General features: G+C 48.2%; 1 long non-coding RNA gene across 2 annotated transcripts in view; it reads left to right on the forward strand.

Annotated features, from left to right (window-relative positions):
- The window catches only part of LOC125416526 (uncharacterized), a 115,639-nt gene that overhangs the window by 78,604 nt on the left and 16,563 nt on the right, over positions 1 to 20,472 (forward strand). Inside the window, exon 7 of one of the 2 annotated variants that reach the window (XR_015739090.1) lies at positions 9,563 to 12,319. The exons of the other annotated variant lie outside the window; for it this stretch is intronic. This is a non-coding gene — a long non-coding RNA (uncharacterized LOC125416526). Of the gene's footprint in view, positions 1 to 9,562; positions 12,320 to 20,472 lie in introns of those variants that run through there. 2 annotated transcript variants of the gene reach the window in all.

Raw genomic sequence — 20,472 nt, forward strand, 5'->3', positions numbered from 1 at the left:
AAATCCTCAGATTGAATGCTCTGAGCTCCTGTCTTCTCTCACCTTGTATTCCTTTCTCTGCCCAGTCATATCCCTTCCTGTCTCCAACTCCCTAGTGCTGGAATTAAAGTTGTGTAGTCATACATCTACAAGTACTGGGATTGAAGGTGTGAGCCACCACTGCCTGGCTTCTATGGTTAGCTAGTGGCTTAGCTCTGCACTCTGAACTTCAAGTAAGCTTTATTTGCTATAGCACAAACAAAATATCACCACAGAAGTAGCCATAGAGAGTAAGAGGGAGTCAAGAAAATGAATAGAGAAATGCACGGGAATTCATAGGGAAGGATTTTGAGTTTATCAGCCTTTTTGGTTTGGGACAGCACAAGAGAAGCTCTCTTTTCTGGGAAGTTGCCTAAAGATGAGGGTCAGCTTGTTGCTCCTTGGCCTTTCTGAGCCAACAGGTTGTCACCCTAGCATGTGACTTCTGAGTCCTTATTGGTAAAATCTTAAGACTGAGATTTATTTTAAAAACAACAACACAGTATGGCTATTATAATTTTGATTGAAAAAGATGACATTCAAAAACACTTCCTGCTGTTTTATGAATGGTTTTCAATATAAAAGGAGGTGGCTGAGCCCTGACTTAAAGCAATAATCCCTTCCTGACATCTTCAACAGAAACTGATGGCCATCACTGTAATTGGTAATTGAATTAACTGTTATTGTGGATGTCACTTGAGATCAACCTCTACACATACATACACTTGAACACACACACACACACACACACACACACACACACACACACACACACACACACCGTAGTGGTCCCGGGGGGGTCTGACAAATGGTCCAGTAGGGAAAAACATTTTCAGGTGTGAGGACCTGAGTTCAAATCCCATATGAAAACTGGAAATATAACAGAGCTTGCCCGTAATCCAAGCATCCCTATGGGGAGATAGGAGGTGGAAATAGGAGAATTCAAAGAACTCAAGGGCCAGTCAGCCTGACAATTGTACAAATAAACAACAGGGATGTCATATCTCAAACAAAGTGGAAGGCAAGGACTAGCATCTGAAGTGGTTCTCTGACCCCCAGAGGCACACTATAGTATGCACATGGTCCTCTGACCTCCATAGATACACTACAGTACAGACATGGCCCTCTGACCTCCATAGATACACTATAGTGCAGACATGGCCCTCTGACCTCCATAGATACACTACAGTACAGACATGGCCCTCTGACCTCCATAGATACACTATAGTGCAAACATGGTCCTCTGACCTCCATAGGCACACTATAGTACAGACATGGCCTTCTGACCTCCATAGATACACTATAGTGCAGACATGTTCCTCTGACCTCTATAGATACACTATAGTACAGACATAGTCCTCTGACCTCCATAGACACACTATAGTACAGACATGGCCCTCTGACCTCCATAGATACACTATAATGCAGACATGTTCCTCTGACCTCTATAGATACACTATAGTACAGACTTGTCCATGTTCACATATATGAATGCACACACACAAAGAGAAAACAAAACGACAAAAATTGCGGTCACTGTGGATCCATGGTGCCTATTCCTTATGCTGTCAGTAAAGTTGTGACAAGGACATTGTCTGTCACTGTCCCCATCCAGAAACGTGAATTCAGCTTGAACCACAAAAAGAAAGCTTCCACTCGGGGCCAGAGACTGTCACCCGAGGATAGTGTTGAACTTGGAAAAGAGGGTGGAAATATTCCCGTGACATCCAGGCTTTACCATTTACTTCTGTTTGGTTGTATAATTCTGAGGGCCTCACCCCTGTTTCTTCCCTCTCCACACACACCTTCTGAGCCTCAGTTTCTCCTCAGGGGTACTGAGGGTTCTGGTGACACAGTCATCTTCAGTCTCTTCATTGTGTGCCCAGGCTGCGTGGGTGGTGGGTTACCCCTTCCCCTGCCCTGACTTCCCAGTATCCAAGCTCCTTCTCGCCTTCTCTTCTTTACAGTCTGTATTTTTCCAAAGGCTGGGAAATAAAAATGTCTGATTGATAAATGAGTCCAGTTAGCTGGAAGGATGATGCTGGTCCATTTTAATTTCTTGTTTGCTTTTCTCTCTTTCCAAAATTCATGCAATAAATGTCCATCAGGTTTGCAATCAGAAGAAGAATGCCCAATAAAAAGCCAACCGGAACCCCAAGGTTACATATTCCAATTGGCTAAGGACCTAACCTCCCAGCTTCTGTCCTCCTATGGTTGCTGGACACTACACCCCAGATGATGACATTACAGAGGGTCACCTCAGCCGGGAGCTACAGGCCTGTAGGGACACAAAGTAGACTTGGCTCTAGTACTTTAGGAGCCCAGTGCCAGCCTCTAAATCTTCTAGACACAGTTATTCTCCAGGTTGGGGCTCCTACCAGCTGGCACTCATGCATCCAAGACCCTCCAGTGTGTCACACAGCTGCCCAACCGCCTGTTTTTATCTTCACACGGGAGCGCCCGGTCCCTCCCTTCTCCCTCACAGCAGCCAGGGTCATCTCCCTGGGGGATATTTTCTATGTCGTGTTGCCTGCTTCTTGGTAGCTTGTCAAGTCTCTCTGATCTGAGTCTCTCAGTCTCTAAGTACAGTCTTTGACGAATGGTTTTATTTCTTTTTTAACTACACATAAAAAAAAAACCATAAAAGTGGATGTCTCCTATCAGATTTCTATGGCAATATAGAGATGCGGATCAATTCCAACAAAAATGAAATCTTTAATGGAATAGTTATTTCTCTCCTGGGCCTATTGACAGACGCACGTATGTGGGTATATGAATGTTGGGGGGAGGGTGGTGCCCCTCCAGTCTTGGCAGGGACTCAGCACTTGAGTGACAGACACTGGAGGGGTGGCATGAATTTGAGTTGGGGGAATCGGAGAGTGATGGGGTGGAGGGAGAGGGCATGTGAGCTAACAAATCCTGCCCTGGTGTGAGCTGATTTAGCATCCGCCCCTCATCCAGAGCAATCTAGATACCAGGCTCTGCCTATGTGGGAGAGACAGGCCAGGCTGTGACTTACTCTTCTCATTGCTGTGAGAAGAAGCAAAAGCAGGGAAGAAGGTTTTATTTTGAGGCCCGATTTAAGAAAGCTTCCGAGCACATATTGGTGGGGTCAGGGTGTGGGCAGCTGGTCGCAGGAGGTCAGGCCCTCAGGCAGCAGGGAGATGTGTACTGATGCTCAGCTCACGTTCCTTTCTTCAGCCCAGCACCCCAGCCCAGAGCCTGGTGCCACAGTTGGAAGGGTTTTTTCCACCTCAACTAACTCAATGTAAATTATTTTTAGATTTATTATACTTTTATGTGTTTGAATATTTTGCTTGCATGTTTGTCTGTGCACTCTGTGCATGCTAGACAGGCACTGAAGTCAGAAGTAGGCATTAGAAGCCCTGGATCAGGAGTTAAGGATAGCTGTGAACCACCAGGAGGATACTGGGAATTGAACCCAGGTCCTCTGTAAGAACAAGTGGCACTCTTAACCCCTGAGCCTTCTCTCCAGCACACAACTAGCTCAGTCTAAAACATCCCTCCACAGATGTGCCAAGAGGATTGTTTCTATGGTAATTCTTTTTTGTTTGCTTGTTTTGTTTTTCAAGACAGAGTTTCTCTGGGTAACAACCTTGGCTGTCCTGGAACTTGCTGTTGTAAAACCAGGCTGGCCTTGAACTCACAGAGATTTACCTACACATGCCTCTGAAGTGCTGGGATTAAAAACATGCACCACTACTGCCTGGCCTCTATGGTAATTCTTAGCCTCATCGAGTTTTCAGTGAAAATTAGCCATTGTATATGGAGAAAGTATTGTCTTAGGTGTATCACCATCCTGGCTGATAGGGTTTCAAGACAATGGCATGCTCCCTGCTGCTAGTTGCTTATAATATGGTCCATTTATCATGGCTTGGTAGAATCCCAAGCTGCCACAGAAGAACACATAGTGAAAGGGAGTGAGTGTGTGTGTGTGTGTGTGTGTTTTCTGACCTCCGTCACAAGGCCAACCAGGATTCAGTGATGGCTACACTGAAGACTTCCTCATCCTAATTTTCTCTTAGAGATTCTACTACAAACACTGCATTTCCACGAAACTTCCACCGTCCTCATACTTCGCGATGATGATCAAACTCCAGCGTGATTTTCAGAGGTATCCATCACTCATACACATGCAATTTTTAAAAAATGCAATTTAAAATAATTGTTTTCCTTGCGAGTGTACATTCTGAGGCTAGGAGTTAAGTGTTCTAACAGTGAAGAGTCTGGCGGTGGAGGACGAGTCAGGCCTCTAGTGAAGTGTCTGACAGTGGAGGACGAGAATCAGGCTTCTCACGGCTAGAGTGGGGATGACATACAAGGCGGAGGTCGGGATGGTTCACTCAGCAGCGGCTCAAGGTTAGAGGAATCAGTATGGAGTCAACTTCAGCTTCCTACAGATACAGATGGGTACACAAAATATTCAGGTAGTTTGTGTGGACACAGATATTTCCTTATTCTGTCAGCTGAGGAGGGGGGGGGCTGAAAAAAGTCTTAACTACAATAACAAAGAACACACATTTCCAGACTGTTTGTTCTCATTTTTACTGTATGTGTGTGGGTGTTTGGCCTGCTTGTACTTCCGTGCACCACACACATGCAGTACCCTCAGAGACCAGAAGGGGGTGTCAGACCCCTGAAGTTACAGATGGCCGTGAGTTGCGATGTGTGCTAAGAATTGAACCTGAGTCCTCTGTGGAAGTCACCAGTGTTCTTAACAACTGAGCCGTCCCTCCAGCCCCTTCTGTCCACACTTTAGTTTACAATATCAGCCTTAACACCACTTCATATACCATAGCCGACCCGAGGACAAGCAGAGAATAAACAGTTCAAGTGTGGTACACTTGAGCGTCCCAGGAAAAGAGTAGAAAAACAAGCAGCAACACACGTCAGGGGGCACGCCAGCCACTGACGTTTTCAGCAGCCGGAGACAGAGTAATCTGAGCAGTTATGTGGTGTAGAGGCGAAGTCACTCAAGTACAAATTAACATGCACGACTTCACCCAGAGCTGGATAGCTAACTGCAGATAAATCTAATTAAACGAATGGAGGGATATAGAAGAATCTCCAGTTTACAACAGAATTTCAAATCATTTATAGACATTCCACCCTTCCAGGTGAAATGTAACCCCCCACTCTGCAAGCGTAGCTGGCATGAGGACTTCCCGGCCGATAGTGGGAGGAGTCTCAGCAGAGAGGGACCACAAACGCCCGTCACAATCAGGGGGTCAAGGGAAGTGATCTTGATAACAGGTATTCATACAGTGTGCACTTCACCTCTGTGCTTTTATCACCTAGTTGTAGAAAAACAAACAAGCAAACAAACAATAACAGCAACCAAACCTCCACCTGGCAGTGGCTCTCAAAATGGCCACGGGCTTCAAAAATAAAAGTCTGGGCAATTGTCGTGACCAAGAGGAATCAGTGAGATGTGACAGCTGAACATGGGATGCTGTGTCAAGAGAGAGACATTTACCTACAAAACCACAGAAGTCTGGATAAACTATAGACTTCGGTTACTCTACATTGGGATGAATGCTGACGAATATACTGGGCAGGGAAACTGGGCGTGAGGTATAGGAAGAGCCTCCAGACTATTTTATCAACTTTTCTGGAAAATTAAAATAAGTAGGTAAATAAAGGTAACCTCTCCACTCTTTCTCCTGTTCCTCTGACTTTTCTTTCCCCTTCCTCTTCTCCCCTTCTACTCCTTCCTTTCAGAACGCCATCATACAATGGCTAGCCCTTGTCCTTGGCTAGCTGCCTCCCTGTGCCTTATTCTGAAGCCTGCTGATGGCATCTGTGCTACACTATCCCCATCCCTATTGACCTTGACATTCGCAAAGATCCCTAGTAGAAGTTGCTCCTGCTGCTAGCTTGAGCCCACTTGCACCTGTCAGCATTGTCTGACGTGGCCTTGTGAACCATCAGGATCTCCTGCGTGTTGCATTTGGCTATGCCTTAAGGAGCTCGGTAAACTCTGAAGGGAACCATCCATCCTGCAGGGAAAGCGTGCGCGCGCCAAGGGTGCCGTCTGTGTCTGCTATCTGCTCTCTTGGGCCCCCAGACTAGTCCCTTGTGTGCACGCACCACAGCACCCAAGTGTGGGCAGAAGCACTCCTGTCGAGTGGGACGAAGCTTTGAAGAGGCTGAGACCTATGAGAACCGAGGAACCTTTGAATCTCCCTTCAGCTCCCCTACGCCGACCACAGCCCTCCTCTTGATGTAAAACATGTGTGCGACTCGAAAACAATGAGGCTGGCTTCTGTGCCAGGAAGACTGTTTTGCTTTAAGCTTCTGCAGGGGTTGAAAACAGATCGGTCTCTGACAGTTACACTGCAGTATCTATGGAAGTCACTGTGGCTGAAGTGGATCCGTGAGACCCAGCGGGAAGCAGGGTCCCCACCACACGACCTGCTGTACCTGGGATATCTGTGGGGCAGACTGAATGGAGGTGGCTGGGCTCTCTTGAAGGCTTGTGAATGTAAAATTGAAATGGTCAGAAACCGATAGGAGGAATCTTCCAGAATCTGGCACAACCCACAGAGAGCTGAATCCTCCCACATCAAGCAAGAAAACGCCCCACAGATTTGGGACAGGTTGATATTCTGGAGGCATTTTCTCAGCTGAGCGTCCCTCCTCTCAGATGACCCTAGCTTCTGTAAACTTGGTGCAAAAGTAACCAGCACCCTGCCCCCATTCCTTCCTTATCATCTAATCTACCTTCTCTTGGCCTCCTAGACTTTTAGATCACCCACGCTCAGATCTGTTTACAAATATACAAGTATACATTATAAACTAGGATCCATTTTTTTTTGTCTTTTTGATTTCGGGTTGCCTTACTTAGTGTTATACATTTAAGATACATCCATTTTCCTTTAAATTATATTTTTTCCTTACTTCTGAATAATGTTTCACTGATGGATGTCTGTAGACGAAAATTGCTCATTCATTTCCCGGCTGCCCAGACCTGAAATAATCACACAGAAACTATATTAATTAAAACACTGCTCAGCCTATTAATTCAGTTGGCTTCTTATTAACTAACTCTTACATCTTAAATTAACACATTTATGTTATTTTGTATTTTACCACAAAGCCCCTGGTTTACCGGTAAGGTTCTGAGCATCTCTCTCCTTGGGTAGCTACATGGTGTCTTGTCTCCTTGACTCCGCCTTCTTTTCTCCTCTATCTCTGCTTGGAATTCCCACCTTACTCTATTTTGCACTGCCATAGGCCCAAAGCAGCTTTTTTTTTAATTAACCAATGATAATAAAATACATTCACAGCATATAGAGGGGAATCCCACATCAGACGTCTAGGCTGGGTCCCTTGCATCTCCCTGCTGTTATGAATATAGCCGCAATAAACATGGATAAGCGAGGGTCTCCATTGAGGAAAAAAAATATTTCCCAAATTGATACATTAAGTAATGCTTAGTGACGGGAAAAAAAAAACTCTGGACTTGTGTAAAAGAAGAAGATTTTGGGGTAAAGGCAAGGAATAAAGAGAGGGTTTTAAAAGAGCGCTATAGAGCAAGAAGTAGATTTCAGGTACAGTAACAAGAGAAAGGGTGGCATTCCACATGAGATGTGCTGAAGTCCCAGGACCTCCTGTGTCTGCAAAGACTGCCGGTTTGTTAGGTAAGGTTTCACCAAGCCAAGAAGATAGTATTGTCACTGGGCTTTGAAGAACAGAAATGGAGTCACACGCCGCCCTGGGAAAGTTGAGGTCTAACCAGCACTGCATAGGGTGCTGGTGTGGGTGGGTGGGGAGGCACTTGTACCATGTGGGAGAAGTTTCACGTTCTTAGTGTGTGTGTGTTGTTGGGGTCTGGGGCCCCTCACACGAGCCTGCCTGTGGATGCATCCTGTAGCCTCATTCCCACCTAAAGAAGCTTCTGCTTCAAGTTCCTGACTGCGGTTTGTCCTGCAGTCATGTGAATGCATTTTTCAGATTTCTCTAGAAAAGCCATTGGGATAAAAGGGAAGTTACCAAGCGGGCAAGGTCTTAAGTTGCTGAGGACAAAGGTATTCCTCTGCCCCACAATTCACCCGGGAGCCCGTCTATGTCCTAAAGAGGAAGTGTGGGCTGCTCTCACTTCTGAGACACTTCAGAAAAATTCTGCTAAGAACAAACAGGGATAAGATGTAAAAGAGAAAGACCAGACTGTCTCTCCTCCTCTCCCAAAGGAGCAGAGACCCTTCATGTGACAGAATAAATGTCTTCGGAGCTTGGCGGGGACTGGGTGCTGGCTTTGAATGCACAATCACTGCAGACTGACACCCCGTCCTGCCTAGTCTCTTAGCATCTTGGTGAACAAGGGCTCGTCATGAAGAGAGCCACAAACCAGGGCTCACAGTATAGAAATATCCAAGGCTATCCAAAAGGTTCCAGAAGTCCAAGACTGGTATGGACCGAGGGAGTGAATTGGCTCATACGGCTAATGTTGCTGGCACCTGTTAGCATCTTTGGCTCACAGCAGCATGCTTGATCTCTATCTTCACTCTTATATAGTATGCACCTTGGTGTCCAAGTTTTCCCTTGAATAAGGTCTGTAGTGATTTTGGATTCCACCGTACTCTGGTGACTTCATCTTAACTAATTATATCCATGGCCTCCTCATTTTCACATCAGGATACATTCTGAAGTGCTGGAGATTGGATTTGAATGCATAGGTTTGGTAGATGTCATAGCTCGTGTCGAGTTGACACAAACCTGGACGCAGCTGGGAGAAAGGACATCAATCAAGGACTGCCTCCTTCAGATTGGCCTGTAGGGCGTGTCTGTGGGGAGTTGTCTTGATTGATGATTGACGTAGGAGGGCCCAGCCCGTGCCTGGGTAGATGGTCCTGGGTTATTTAAAGTGTCTGTGCAAGCGAGTAAGCAGCATTCCTCCCCTGAAGCCTCTGTTTCAGTTTCTCTCTCCTGGTTCCTGCCTTGACTTCCCTTGATGGCGGACTATAATCTCCAAGCCAAACAAAGCCTGTCCTCTCCCTGCTGATTTTTCTCAGCATTTCACCACGGCAACAGAAAGCAAAGGAGACAGTAGGGGACACAGTTACCATGCCAACTAATGTTCTTTACTGTTCTTTAAAAAATATGCTGGCGTGCCCCCCCCCCCCGCGGCCTGCCCAAGATCCCTGGTCAGCGGGCTCACAGAGCAGCTGTGAGCCAGGCAGAGACGGCTGCCAGCGGCAGAGCGGTGGCTCATCCCGGACAAGCTGGTGCTGCCATTTGGCTGGGAGAGTCACCCAAGCGGGCGGGTGAGCAGGAGGCAGATAAAAGGCTTACAAGACATAGTAAATAGACATAAGGCTGAACATTTATTACTTAAAGGAGAGAGAGAGAGACAGAGACAGAAAGACAGAGACAGAGAGAAAGAGAGAGACAGAGACACGTGAGAGAACAGAAAGAAACCAAGATGGAGACAAGAGGTCAGAAGTCGCTGGGAGTGGTCGTGGCTTGCCCCTTAAAGGGACCAGAGATCAAAAGGAATAACATCAACCTTTGGTCTGTGTAGGTTTCAGGATCCACAGCGTCACAGGCAGAAGAAAGGACGAAAGGCCTGGGATCTCTCACTGAATCAGCCTTGGATATGCTCTGAACACTGTCCCCACATGGCAGACACAGGCAGAGGCCAGTGAGAAGTAAGGACACTAGATGCCCACTCCACTGCTGAGGTCCAGGTTAGGGGAAGATTCTTTATTGTATTCTTTATTGTAAATGTTTATTTTTATGTGTGCAGGTCTTTTGCCTGCATGTATGTCTGTGTAGCACATACACTCCTGGTGCCTGCTGAGACCAGAATGGCTTTGAAAAGAGTCACACACCACAGCAATACAGGGTGTTATTCCTAGATCATCATGTGTGCCACTTCCCTGGGAAGCACTGGTGGGCCTCTCTCCTCCTCGTGTTGCATCTGGAGTGTCTGCTGGAGGGACAGGGTCTGATCTCTACTGTTTCAAACATACCCAACCATCTCATGGCTGGCTTTCATGCAGGGGTCACTTGGCCAGTTTGATTTTCCCAGCCAGCCCGCCCAGCTGCTCGAAAGAGGAGAGAAAAATCTACCTGGAGTTTTTTGTTCCAGCAGCCGGGCTTGGCCCCAGTTAGTGAACTTGTAGAATCCAGCTTCTGGGACTGGGTTCTAGCCAGGTGAAGCAGCCGGAGGCAGCTGGGGAGGATTCCAGGCACACACCTGTGACTCAGGTTTCCCCCTTGCAGCGGCTCTTTCCTGGCTGCTGCTTTCCGAGTACCTCCATCCTGCAAGATTGACAGCTCCCTTTTGGTTGGAATCAGAGTGTAGGAAGCGGTCTTTTCAAACTTCCTGTGCAACCCAGCCTGCCAAAAGCCCTGCTACTGGTTGCCTTGTTTACCCTGGCCACCAGGCCTTTCTCTGCACCCTAAGAAAACAGATTGCTGTCCGGAGAAAAATCCATGCATGTTTCCTTTCTGGAGGCTGACCAAGTTCAGAAAGAAAGGCTTCCTGCAGTCCATGACCACCGTTTGGGTTTATTTTATCTGTCTCCACCTGCAGAGCAGGGAATTAGCCTGCAGCCCAGGGCCAGGCCAGCCGATGACCACAGGGAAAGCGGAGCTAGTGGGTGTGAGCTCTCCACGGCACACTGGCACACCGTGGCCTTATTCTCTTTAGCCAGGCATTGTGCGCTGAGGCCCAAGCCCAAATCTGAATAGGATTCTGTGTAACTTGATCTGTTTTCTTTCTTCCCTGTATTCCTGTGAGCCAAATTTAACTTCGCTCCAATCTGTGGCCTGTACATATAACATTCTGTGTGAGGGCGGGGGTGGACGGGAGTTGGGGGTGGGGAGAGGGTGTATATCCTTGCGGTTTTCTTTTTCCTATCTTCCCCTTTTTTTACAGTTTTTTCTTTTGCTTGTCTGCGTTGCTCACCCACTGATCACCCTTTGCCATATATAACTTAATATGACTGTCTTGTCCCCAGCCATTAACCCTTTAGAGAAAGCTAGTGTCTCTCACAAGTAAATCGCTAAGTTCCCCCGCCCCCACTCCCAGTGCCCTGTTGGCGCTGTTAGAGTTAACAGTTGGCTTCTGGGAAATGTGAACTTCCCTAGAAGTGCTTGTACAGCCATTAGTAGGGCCCCACTCAGATGCATAAAAATAGCCCATTTGCTTGCAAACAAGCAGTCAAGGAACTGCGGTCCCACGAGTCACCTGACCAGTAGTGGGTGCCTCCTCTTCTAAAGGATTGGGTCCTGAACTTCCCGGAAATACCACCAAAATCGATGTAGGGAGGTTCTCAGGGCAGACAGAAATCCTGTGTCCTGTTCAAACCCCTCCATGTGTGGCTAGCTCAGGCCTAGGCAGAGGCCGAACCCCTCAGGATCCATAGACAAGCCCTGCTGCTAGCCTGTGTGTATGGGGGCAGGGTGGTGGTGGGGTGGCGGCTGGGTCTTTCTAGTTAACCGGCACCTGTGTTTCCTTTGATGGTGGGAGAAGGCAGGCTGACTACAGAGGATTGTCAAAGGGAGCTTCCCTTATCTCCCGGGGCAAGTTGTTCTTTCTATGAAGGGTTGACTCTCGGTCCTCAGGTGGTTGTGTCTGGGGGATCACCGGATGGGCATAATGCCTTCATTGTCCAGTGCCTTCAGAAATCACAAAAATTCTGGGAAAACAACAGCACAGAGCCATGGGACTCCTCAGGAGGGGAAGACGGCTTGGGTCATCGCGGGCTATTTTTAGAATGGAAAATGTGCTGCCTCAGAGAAAAGGAGTCATGTGCCCCAGCCCAAGTAGGGCACAGTGAACCCTGCCCCACGAGGCCAGCTGTCCACCTTCACCCTGCCTTGGCATCACTTCTTCAGGAAACCCTCCCAGCCGGTGGAAAGAGCACACAGGCGAGGCCCGGCTTCCCTAAACCTCACCAGCACCTCCCTACATGGAAAACTGTGAGAACTGAGGTGGTCCTGTGTGGGCCCATATCTCATACAAAATATTTACAGGCAGGCTCACTGGCCACTAGGCAGCTGCAATCCTGACAAACAAGCACGATAGCCACCTGACAAAGGCCAGGATGTATGGCTCCTTTGCCTTTGTTAAAAGGTAGATCGCCTGGGGAGAGGTGTTGTTTCCAAAGCTGGTGACTGAAGTTGCAGGTGTTTCCCTAGCCCCGTGTCCCCCGGAAAGAGAATATTAATGAGGATCCACCTTGGTTTACCTGGGGGATAAAGGGTGTTTTGGATAATAAATGGGGGTAGATCTTCAGGATGGATGAAGCCTGAGATGCCCTTCCAAGCCGATGGTGTGAACTGTGTCTCATTATTTCTCGCACCTAATTTCTATGTTGGGGCCTAGGGGTCCTGACAGTCCTGTGTCCAGGAGCCTCACTGTCTCAAAGGGACACACTTGACCTCTTCTGGGGCCCCTGTGACCTGCCATGTCGCGAGAGGGGCCTGACCTTGTGTGGCTCTCCTGCTTCGCTTCAGGGCTGCTGTGGCTCTCCGGGTGCTGGCCCTCTCCCAGTTTCTTTGCAGAATCACATGGCATTTTCAAGGTGCTAGATGCTCACTTGCATTGCTCCTCAATGAAGCTCCATGTATTTCCCCAGAGAGAGTAACAAACCTATCCTGCCAGGGTACCTGTTGTGAGCCACGGGCCTACAGGGTGTATTCACTGACCTTGACACAGTGATGAAGAGAGGGGTGGGACCACAAGGGAAAGGTCTGCACACTTGTGTCCTTGTGTCCAGAGGCAAGACCCAGGAACAACTGAGCTAGGGCCCAACAGTGATTTCTTGTCTTTTTTTTTTTTTTGGTATGGTATGGTATGGTGTGGTGTGGTGTGGTGTGGTGTGGTGTGGTGTGGTGTGTGTGTGTGTGTGTGTGTGTGTGTGTGTGTGTGTGTGTGTGTGTAAGCTAGAGGAAAACCTCAGGCATCATTCCTTAGGCACTAATCATCTTGTGGAGTTTTTTGGGGTGGGGGGTGTTATGGTTTTTTGGTTTTTGGTTTACACTGACCTAGTCCAGCCTCAGCTGTGGCTTACTGTCTTAGACTGGCCTGGTCCAGCCTTGGCTGTGGCTCACCGCCTTACGCTGGCCTGGTCCAGCCTCAGCGACTGTACTGTGGCGGTCTGGAGCCTCAGCTCCAACTGTGTTCTGCTCTCTTCTTTGGAGGAAGGAGGCATCCTTCTAATCTGGGCCTAACTCGGTAGCCTGCCCCCATGCCACCCCAGCCCCACTCAGGACAGAGGAGTTGCCTCAGCTCCCATGCTGGGGCTGACACCGCACATCCCAAGACCCAAATCCATTAGAACATGTGGCAGGCCTCACTTAGCACCCTGTATATATTCTCTGGCCCAGGCGTGAAACTGGTTGTTGTGGGCTCCCAAGACCCAGGCAGCTACTTCCTCCTTGGACACAAGCCAGTGTCTTCCCCCAGAGGTCCTGGCCACAGCTCAGTGCTCTGTGGCCGGGGCAAAGCGTCTCCTCTTTCACAGAATTTTGGGCCTTCTCTGACACAGCATGACTTAGAGGATTGTCCAGAGAGGGTGGGGACATTCACCTTCTGTCGAAGGCTTTCCTGAAGTCAGTGTGTCAACAAGTTTGGAGCACAGCGTGTGCGTGTTCCTATTCTGTTAACATTTCAGCAGCCAGTGCTCTTAAAATTGGTTTGGGGTGGCTTGGACATCCTTGCCCATTATTTTATTGTTAATCTACTGCTTTCAGAAGAGCGGTTCCACTTACCAGCCCCACTGCAGAAGGCTTTCTTAAGTTAATGGCCTGGACCTAGCATCAAGTTTTTTATTCAGAAAACAAACAAACAAACCCAAAACTTCCTTTCAAGGGCTGCTCTTGTACAACCTGGGGCAATAGTCCCATGGGAGGGGTGGGATTTTAGTTGTGGATCCTCTTCAACGATGTGCTGTGGCGGTACTTGAGGGGACAACGGCTCCCTCCCTGAATCCCACCACCCTCTTTCCTGTGGACATGCACAGCTTGGGTCCTGCTTCACCCCAGCTAAAGCGGTGCTGAGGGGCTGTGCATCTGTAATCCCAGCCCCCTGAAGGTGCACCTGTAATCCCAGCCCCTGGAAGGTGGAGACAGACTGGTTGCTGACAGTATGGGACCAGCCAGGGCCTCACAGTAAAGACTTGTCTTAAAAAAAAAAAAAAAAAAAAGAGGGGCTGAAGAGATGGTTCAGCGGTTAACAACTCTGACTGTTCTTCCAAAGGACCTGAGTTCAATTCCCAGCAACCACATGGCAGCTTACAACTGTCTGAAAATTCAGTTCCAGGGGATATGACACCTTCACACCAATGCACATAAAGTTAAATAAATCATAAAAAAAATATTCTTTAAAAAAAACGGACAGAAGCTAAAGCCTCAGACAAAAAGCCACAGGTGACAAATATTGCACATTGCACAGTTCATTGAGACAATCTGGCAGCCATATTCTGCCTTCCTGGTTTCTTTCTAAAACCTGGGAGTGGTAGCCTCCTTCTGCCATCAACTTAACATATTAATGTCTTTTAACTAAAATTCGGTATCATCTAACAGGTCAGAGTTGCGGCCATGCGTCCTTTGTTCTAGATTTTCGCAGCTAATGAAACTGACATCAATAATTGTTTCCCTGCGGGCTGCTTATTAAAAGAAGTGATTTTTGATGAAGTCTACTAGGTGAGCGCTCACAGCATAAGGCCCATTAGGAATGTAGCCCTTACCAGTCACACACAGACACACAGACACACAGACACACAGACACACACACACACACACAGACACCTGGGGTGCATGCGTGAGTGCAGGGGGAGGTATGTTTTCAGATGTCACACACACACACACACACACACACCTGGGGTGCATGCGTGAGTGCAGGGGGAGGTATGTTTTCAGATGTCACACACACACACACCCGGGGTGCATGCATGAGTGCAGGGGGAGGAATGCTTCCAGATGTCACATAAACGCGCGCGCGCGCACACACACACACACACACACACACACACCCGGGGTGCATGCTTGAGTGCAGGGGGAGGTATGTTTCCAGATGTCAATTTCAGCTGATTGTTTCTGAGGCCATGTGACTTATTTTTGTGTCTTATGGTCCATTTTATAGACTGGCATCAATTTCTAGAGAAAGATTAGGGGTAGATGTCTGCAGATAAGTACATATTTCCAAGTCATGGAGTCAAGATATGGAGTCTGGTGACATTCAGAGCGAAACTGATGAAGGGTACTAAACTGTAACACCTTTTGCACAAGATGGGCCTTCCTGCTTTGCAGATGGGAATCTTGGTGGACAGAGGCCGGAGCAGGCAAAGCCAATGCAGTCCCTTCCTCCCACCTGTGGAAACACCAAAGGACCCATGAGGGCTCACAAGTCACAGCAGGGCCATGGTTTTACTTTTTCTTTAATGCTGGGAGTCATCATGTAAAAATTTAGGAGTTTCTATCCCTGCAAACCTCACGAAAGCTGGGCCTACTGGGCCTATCTCCTCCCCAGTGTTAACCTGCTGAAGCCATTATTAGCCATCCACTAGTCCTTATTCCTTTGGTTCCTTCTGGGCCCTGTGAGCATGGAAATCAAGGTCTTACCTCCAGGAAAAGTTAGGTGGAAGGCAGAGCCTTTTCCCTAGAGTACCAGGACTCGGAGAAAATCACTTCAGCCTTTGCTCAGCTCTGTGCTGGAGCTAACAGTGCAGCTTCAGAATGTAGTTGTGGGTTCATGGTCAAAAGGCCCCTCCCCGAGAGAGCACAGAGCCTGCAGAGGAAGGCCTAGGCACATGCCTGCCCTTGCCAGGGAGACTTTGGTGTCTGTAATGGTTTGGATATGAAATGTCTTCCCAAGACATCTCCCGTGCTAAAGTCTTGGACCCCAGCTGGTGGATTCAACCATTGTGATCATTACTGGATGACTGAGGGTTCTGACCTAATCCATGAGTGTAATTCTGATGGGTACAGAAATTGCTACCATTAGTGGGAGGTGAAGGAAACTCCCTTCTCTGTGTGTGTGTGTGTGTGTGTGTGTGTGTGTGTCTCCTGCTAGATAGCACACTGTCTTTCTCCTGGGTCAGAGCTCCTCAAATTCAAGTGACTTCCTAGCTACTTCCTTTCGGGCTCACGTGGGAGGCTGCAGGCTGCGCTCCAGGGTTGTGTGCGCCGCGAGGCTCTGGGAACATCTTGAGTTTGTCTGTAACTAATCTTGAGCCATTCCGGCTTTTCAAATTCGTAGCAAATCCGGCCCAGTCAACACGTCTGTGGTAAAGTGTGAGGAGCAAATACACAGACTGAGTGTGGGGCTGGGTTTTTCCTGCCCCCCTGCCCCACTCCTAACTCTGTTGTTACCCTTCAAGTTGTAATCTTATCATGTTTAGCTGGTCCCACATACACAGATCTAGGTATGTTTCCAGCTGCAGCCTGTTAACAGCAGATGTGCGCATGGCTGCCCCGTGCTGCTCCGTGGACATGCGTTTTTCCATCAACAGCTTCAGCTCTCTCCCCTTTCTTGAAGGGGAAAAGAATTAAAAAAAAAAAATTGTAACTCCCATTGAAGCGGGTGTCACAGACTTCCGGGTTCTGTGCAGCTTGGAGCTGCCAATGGTTTCCAAAGGGCAATCTGGCACACGAGGCTATGAGATCGGCGGGTCTATTTGGTGGACGGTGTTGACTGAGGGTGGCGTGGGGTGGGATGGTAGTGGTGAGTCAAACACTCCAGTTGTCCCGGGCACCTGTACCAGCCTTTCACCCTGAACTACAGATCCCCTAACCCGAGGCTTGGGAGAGTTCACCACCACAGAAGTGACTGGCAGCCTGGGCTTTAGTTGCGTCCAGATGCAGTTAGTGAGAATTATCCAGATGTGAAAGAGCAGACCGTCTGATTCTCCTTATATGAAGTACTTAGAGCAGTTCAGTTCACACAGAGATGCAGTGTGGCCGCTGTCAGGGGCTGCTCTTTGGCCAGAGAGTCTGTTTGAAAAGTGAACAGAGGCCTGGGCAGCACAGGAAGGAACTTGAGGCTACAGAGAAGGAGTTAAAGAAAGGATCTCTTCAATGTAGCCACCAGCATCAGTGACCTTTCTTGTTGCTATGACCAAATATGTGACAAGAAGCAAGTTAAGGGAGGATGGGCTTTTTTTTTTTTTTTTTTGAAGCTTGAAGTGACTAGTCACATTGCACACTCAGCCAGAGGAATGTTGATGCTCAATTTGTCTTCTTGTTGGTCAGTTCAAGGTCCCAGCCCATGGCAGGGTGCTACTTACAGTTACAGGACATCTTCCCACCTCAACGAACTATTCTAGAGAATCCGTCACAGGCATCGTGCAGAAGCTTGTCTCTTAGGTGACTCTGGAGCCCATCCAGCTGTTTAGATCAACCATCATATCCCTTAGCGATGGATGAGTAAGATATGACCTGGTGCTCACACCGGTCGTCGCTCAAGTGGGGAGAGGGAAGGTGAGTTATGTTTGTGTCAAGTTTTTCGAACCCAGTAAGCCTCTCCGCCGATGCAATAATCCAAATCAGACCAAATCAAGCCAAATTTAAAAGGGCCCAGGTTTAATGGGTACCAGAGCTCCCAGGTGGCCCTCCAGGAAAACATGGAATGGGGGAGGAGAACCAAAAAGACCATGTGTTTGTTCTCTGGGGAGCAGTTTAAATGGCCTGTGGGAGTGGTCTTGACCCTCTCTGGGAAGGGGTCACCTGTTTGGCGGGCTTTCTCAGAGGCGGAGTCTGAACTGTGGCAACTCCCAGGGGAGGGGGCTTGAAATGGAGCTTTTCACCCAACATTCCAAAATGGATGACAGCAGTTGGGGTGAGGCCCCACCCAAACATTTCAGACTCTTTGGATAAGGATGTTAGGGGCTGAGGTGATGCTTCCAATCAACCAGCTTGCTCAGCTTGAATCCCCAAGAACAGTCCTCATGTGGCCCCCACTCTCCTCTGACAGTTTATCAACTACCTAGGCCTTTCACACATATAGGCCAGCTGTGATGTATCCTTGCTGGTCACTGTGACTTTGGAGCACAGAGCTGCTGTAGGCTAATGCTCTTGTTCCCTGTAAAGACTTGTCACTTGTATTGGTTTAATAAAACACTGATTGGCCAGTAGCCAGGCAGGAAGTATAGACAGGGTGACCAGACTAGGAGAATTCTGGGAAGAGGAATGGCTCAGTCGGGTAGTCAACAGCCAGACTCATAGGAAGCAAGATGAGAATGCCTCACTGATACACAGCTAAACATAGATAAGAATTATGGGTTAACTTAAGTTGTAAGAGCTAGTTAATAGTATGCCTGAGCTAACAGGCCAAAAAGTTGACAATTAATATAATTCTCGTGTGTTTCTTTGGGACTGAACAGCTGTGGGACTGGGTGAGACAGAAATATCTGTCTACACAGAGCTGTGTCCCAGAGGCCTACCATTCCCTTGCAGCTGCATGAAGGCCCCTTTTTCTACCACCAGTGGTCTCTGGGGTAAGTTCACATTGTCCTCTAGTCGGCAGGATCTGGTAGCTTTGCATTAGAATTGGGAAGGAGGAAAGGCAGTGATAGGTGGGGATAGTATGGACAACAGACCAGCAGAGTGAAGGGTCACTGCTTCCAGCTTTAGGCCACTACCCTGACAACATGGATCCACACACCACTATGCTTCATTTTAGAATGTTAAAGGTAGGGCAAAGGGCTAGGGATATAAAGTTCTCGTCCCACAAGTACCCACACAGATAAAGGCTAGGTTCTGGGGAGGCAGAGACAGTAAGGTCCCCGTAGCTCTCTTAGTGAGTTCAAGGCCCGTGAGAGATTTTTGACTCAAACTTAAGGTGAACAGGGTTTGGCTGTGAAGTCGGTAAAGATCCTTTAGGGATGCTGTCTTCCTAAATTCTGCAGAGCCTGGCAGCCTCTAAAGGACACGTTACTATAGAAATGTAGTATGCCTGTGTTTCTTACTGTGTGTCAGGACTTCCAGAGTTGAGATAACCTCAGACGCATTGCCGGGCCCCAGGGTGGTGAGCGATGGACTCCAAGAGCCATGAGTGGTCTGAAGAGGCCCTGAGGCTGAGTCTGAAGCAGGCAAGGTAGGCCCCTAGGCCACTTGACAGGACAGGGCCCTTTAGAGAGGTTTGAGCTCCGCTGAGCAGGAAGGAGGGTGGCTGGCGTCTGGGTTAGAGCAGCTTCCTGGGGGCAGAAGAGAACTCATTTGTCTTAATGAGGAGGAAAGAACAAAACCAAAGCATTCATTAGCACTTCCAGGAAGGTGCGAGAATATACTTGCTCTTTTACTAGAGTCACGATAGCTGCAGAGCTGACTGGCAAAGAGGCTGGTGGAGAATTCTGCCGTCCTGGTGGAGGGAGGGGCCTTCACGGGCTGCTCTCTGGCTGCTCTAAGGTGCCCAGCCCATGTCACCTGCTTAGTAGCCGGTGGCAGGCGATCCCGACTTGGTTTTTAAAAGCCTTGAGTCCCAGCTTTCCTAGGATTGTCAGTCTCAAGTTCACTGAAAATTTTGGCTGTGCCCCTTATCCCCAAAATAAACTAAGACAGGTCTTGATTTCTACAGCCAGGTCTAGAGTTTCCAGAAGCATGATGCCACTCAGTTCCTTTACACACTTGGCTCAAGCTAGTATAGAATAGTTCTTCTTTCCTTCAAAAAGAAAGTTTGTGGCTGGGTGTGGTGGCCTTTAGTCCCAGCACTCGGGAGACAGAGGCAGACAGATCTACAAAACAAGTTCTAGAACAGCTGGGACTATACAGAGAAACCCTGTCTCAGGAAAAAAAAAAAAAAAGAAAAGTTGGTGTGTGCATGCATGCATACATGCATATGTACGCCATGCATGTGTGTGCTTATCTATGCACTTATAAGGGTCAGTGTTTAGCATTGGATCCTTCCGTGGCCACACCTAAGTCCCAGAGGTCTGTAGTCAGGTTATTATACTTGAGTATCAAGGACTTTTATCCACTGAACCATCTCTTCAGCCCTGAAATAGCACTGCTGAGTACAAATTAGAAACCGTAGGGTATAGCTGGCAGTATAGGAGGAGTTCAAGTGGAAAACTTGAGACCATTCAGCCCATGAGCAGCCACGACTGGCTCAGGGAGATGTGGTCCACCATGAGTACCACACAGAGACTGGGGTGGGTGGAAGACTCCCCCTCCTTCCGTCTTCTCTTGACTGCTTTCAGATTCCCTTCATCATTCGCACCGCTATCCCAATTCACTAGGTCTCCAGAATCTATTCACGGTCATCCATACCTATTTTCAAATATTGCCAAGATCAGCATAATGGGTGCATTATGGGTGCTTACCCCAAGTGACTGGCAGCTTCGTGACCTTTCATTCCCAGCCACAAATGAAAGGGGACGTCCAAGACATGGGCACGTCTGACTAATGCACACATTCCTCGTGAAAAACAGGATAAATTACAGAGAATGGCAACGTAATGATTACAGAAAGGTATATGAGGCA

This window comes from Myodes glareolus, chromosome 10, assembly GCF_982192425.1.
Source record: "Myodes glareolus chromosome 10, mMyoGla1.1, whole genome shotgun sequence".
In the NCBI taxonomy this organism is placed as follows: domain Eukaryota; kingdom Metazoa; phylum Chordata; class Mammalia; order Rodentia; family Cricetidae; genus Myodes; species Myodes glareolus.